Consider the following 4,637-nt stretch of genomic DNA (forward strand, 5'->3'; position numbering starts at 1 on the left):
AACCCCAGGGCGCCCAGCCATACAGGAACAGAGGGAAATACGGGGTTCCAGGGCTCAGCTGTGTTGAGACAGTGCACTGTCTCTGAGCTGCGGATCTGCTACGCTGAACCCTCTGGGTGAACTGGAGAAGAGCCTGGCCGACCAACTGCCGCAAAAGAACCATCTCAGTGAGCAGATCTTCCCATGGAAGTCTTTACGGCACCTTTGGTTTTCCAATTTTCCAAAAATCTAGTCTGATCCTGAAATCTTTGAAGCACGTATAAATTATGGACTTCACAGCAAAAAAAAAAAAAAAAAAAAAAAACAGAGCTTTTAGACAGATTGCTTGTTGCCTGCCCAGGGTCCTTTCTTCTTCTTCTTTTTTTTTTTTTTTTTTTTTTTAGTAGTAACAGAACTCTTAGGCAATGCACCAGATTCGGAATAGATTATACACATATATGAGTAAATACATAAACATATAAATATATAAATAAAGAGAATAAAAACAAACTATATTCAGAGCCTCTTGTGCAGATTGGGTGCCACCAAACAGGAGGGCAAGCCTTCTCCACCTTTCCTCCAGTTGCAGCTGAAACAAGGACATGACTGCTGAAGGTCCAGCCCATGGTCTTGTGAGCTCAGTGCCAAGAGTCGCCCACTAGGAGTGGCAGGGAAAAGACAGGAGGACCTTGGGTACTAACAACCTTCAGGAGCCACCACACCAGCCCCGGACTCCTCCCTCCTCTGGTACCTGAGAGAATAAATCCCTCATTTTCTTAAGGCACTGACACTGACCCCCATAACAGCTTGCAGGAGCCAACCCTGACCAAGGTTATGTCACTGCCAGACATTGACCAAAACCAGAAAGAAAAATGCCCTCTTGCCTCTCTCCAGACCTCTTCTGATTTTTTTCCCATATTACTATGGAAATAACCTCAGCCAGAACCTTTGAGTGGGAGACCAAGGGGATCTTTTGGTCCTGTCCCCAAACTAGAGGGAACCACACATTTTAGCAACTGATTAGTGACCGAAATGTGGAGGGTTACATGTTACAGGTGTATAAGTATATGATACTTATTGTGTGTATGAGTGGGAATTGATCATAAATGCTGATTCTAATGGTAATTCATGAATTCACTTCCCTCCCCCATCCCCAGCTAGTTAGCTTAAAGGAGACAATCCCAGTAATGTTCCCTTTTTTATTCTAATTACAAAATACAGAAACTCCTTTAACCAGGAAAATCTGCAGATAAACACAGAAAATAAACATATTTCTTAAAAACAGTAATTCCACCCCAAGACAATTTTTTTAATCCCATGGAGGTAACCGCCCAGGTCCTTTTCGACAGTCACCTACACATACATGCATTTATTATTAGATGGGATCATACTATAGGTACAGTTATGCAACTGTAATTGCAACCTCTTTACTGCGCATCACAGACATCTTTCCATTTCAATACAACAAGGGTAGCCTGCCCCCTGTCCAGCTCCACGCAGGTACTAGACCTAAGACTGTCCCTCCCATATCCCCACTTCCCTGTCTCTAGAAGGCTTTTGAGGTAGTGATGCCCTTCAGAGGATGGCCTTGGGGCCAGGACAGCAGAAGCCCCTTCTCTACACTGCCATCAGCTGACGTGGCTTGGGACAGTGGCAGGTTGGCCGGCTGCCCCTGGGGGTGCAGACTAGCCTGACACCAACTATCTCCTGAGGTTCCCCCACCCCAACCCCTCAACTTTCCCAAGACCACATCACGCTACTCTTCCCCAGGCCTTCACCCCATCCGGTGTGCTCTGAAGGCAACCCCCTCTCTGGGCGCTTTCCGGTCTATTACAGGCATCAACTCCTGGCTCCAATACACTGGGCTCTTTCATTTTGGTTCCTCAACTAACAAACCATAGGTTTCTCCCTGTGATGTATAGCAGCCCTAAGAACCCAACTCTCCTTGGGGCTGTGTGAACACACCCCTGCCCTGAGAGAGGTCCACAGGATTGTAAAAACCCCTCTCCACCAGTGAGTAGGCGAAGGCGGATTTAAAACTACTGTTGAGTGATTTTCAGCCAAGGACACAAATCAATTGTTTTCCCTTCACACTGCTGAGGGGCAGGTGACAATATTAGGAACATCCTGTAGAGTTTGCAAGGAGTAAAGCCTCCTGCATCTCAGAAATGCAAAAGGAATGTTGTTTTTGTCATTCTCCTTGGTAGAGCCTCAAAGCCCTTGAAGGGAAGAGGAACTCCTCTCAAGAATAATAATGGCTAACATTTACCAAGTACTTATTCATGCCAGGCCCTTTTCACATATGATCTTGTTTAATCCCTATCAACACCCATGATGTAGCTACTAAGAGCCCATTTTACTGATAAGGAAACTGAGGCCAAGGAGGTTCACTAACTTGCCCAGGGTCCCATGGCTGGTAAGTGATACAGGCTAGTAAATGGTTTACCCCAAACCTGAACCCAAGAATCGGACTCCAGAGTTCATTCTCTCTCCTGGGTGCAGTCCCCAAAGGAGGGGTCAAAACAGCCTCTCCGTCACCCATTTCCAAATATCAGGTGATTTCTCTTAGAAAAGTCATAAGCTATTTCAGATTCAATTGCTACATTTCAGGCTGTTCCAAGAAACAGAATGTAACAAATATAGGGATTCCAAATATCAGACTTCCATGGGCCCAAATCAGACTTTAAGCCATGGATGGGAAAGCCCCTGGGAAGGAGCAACTGCAAAGCTGGCAAGTCACTTCCAAGAACACAGCCCGGAAAAGAATTATAACCCCATAACACTCATTTCAAAAGGGAAGCTCCAGGTTTGAGTCAGTCCTTACACAAAATGTCAAAATCTTAGTCAAGTCATCCTTGCAGTAATACAGAGGAAAACTTGTGCAGCTGGATGTCAACACTCAGTACAAAGCTACAGTGACTAAGAAAATGTTTTGGTCTGATGACAGCAAAATAAACCAATGGACAGAATGGAGATCTTCCAAACAGACTCACACACAGGGACCCTTGGCTTATGGTGCAGGTAGCACTGTGGACACTCGGGAAAGGACACTCTTTTTAATAGTTTTGTGGGGAGGAAATGAAACCTGGCCTGGGCTTCACACCATACACAGAAACTCTTCCAGGAGAATTTTATCCCCTTCAGTTGCCTTTCATAACTGGATCTAATCTAGAAGAATATCTTTTTGACCTTAGCTCAAGAAAGTTTCCTGTAACAAGTCATAGAAACATTGATAAATCAGACATTAAATTTAAGAAGTTCTACTCAAAGCATCTTCACAAGAGTAAAAAGGCAAACCACAGAGTGGGAAAACACATTTCCACACATATCTAGAATAAAAAACAAAACTACAAATCAATAAGAAAAATAGACAAGAGTAGAAAAATAGGCAAGCTACTTGAATAGGCACATCAGAGAAGAAATCCAAATGGCAAGTATATGAAAAAGGGTTCAATCTCATTAGAAATCCAACAGACAGGAGTTAAAAACCACAAGACTAACCTAATGAGGCGTTAGCCCTAACTTCCAGTTTACAGGAAATACCAGAGAGCACGTGAAACACCAAGAAGACACAGACAAATGCAGAATGAGAGGCTTCGAGACAACTGGCCTAGCCTTTTTAAAAGGTCAGGGTCATGAAAACAAGAGACAAAAGATACAACCAATTGTGATGTATAAACTTTAAGTGGGTCCAGATTTCAAAAAACTAGCCATAAAAGACATTTTTGGATCAACTGGGGAAATTTGACTATGGATTAAATATTATATATTAATTTTCTAGATCAGGGTGATTAAAGAGTAAAATATCCCTCTTCTTCGTAGATTTATCTCAAAATATTTAAAAGTAAGTGTCCTCACAACTGCTGTTTTCATACAATTCACACCCACAAAACAGATGATAGATATGGATAAAAGAGCAAATATGCCAAATTGTTAATAATTATTGATTTAGTGGTAGGTATGTGGGTGTTCTTTTATTTATTTTATTTATTTATGTTTGAAATTTTTTTAAGATTTTATGTGAGAGAGAGAGAAATCACAAGTGGGGGCGGGGTGGGCAGAAGGAGAGGGAGAAGCAGACTCCCTGCTGAGCAGGGAGCCCGACGCAGGGCTCGATCCCAGGCTTATTTTATATTTTAAAAAGTTTAAGTATACATTATAGTTAATATATTTTTCTATATGGGTGTTAGAATTCACAAGAGTTCAAATATATGTCAAAAACAATCTGCAGGGAGGGAGGAGGAGCAAAATGGCAGAGGAGTAGGAGACCTGGATTTCGTCTCCTCTCAGGAATTCAGCTGGTTGGGGATCAAACCATTCTGAACACCTACGAACTCAATAGGAGATCGAAGAAAAGAATAGCAGCAACTCTCTGAACAGAAAAGCGACCACTTTCTGGAAGGTAGGACGTGCGGAGAAGTGAATCCGAGGCGATATTCAGGAGGATAGACGGCGGGGGAGGGGCCTCTGTCGGCCGCTTCTGGCAAGTGATAGAACCGCGGAGCACAAAATCGGAACTTTTAGAAGCCGGTTCCACTGAGGGACGTCACTCTGGTGGCTAAGCGGGGAGTGGAACCCTCGCGGGACAGTGTGGTCTCAGGACCCTCGGGGTCACAGAAAGACCGGGCGTGCCTGAGTGCGGCAGAGCTCCCAGGTAT

Source organism: Mirounga leonina, unplaced genomic scaffold (assembly GCF_011800145.1).
Source record: "Mirounga leonina isolate KUSES-001 unplaced genomic scaffold, KU_Mleo_1.0 Mir_174, whole genome shotgun sequence".
Lineage (NCBI taxonomy): Eukaryota > Metazoa > Chordata > Mammalia > Carnivora > Phocidae > Mirounga > Mirounga leonina.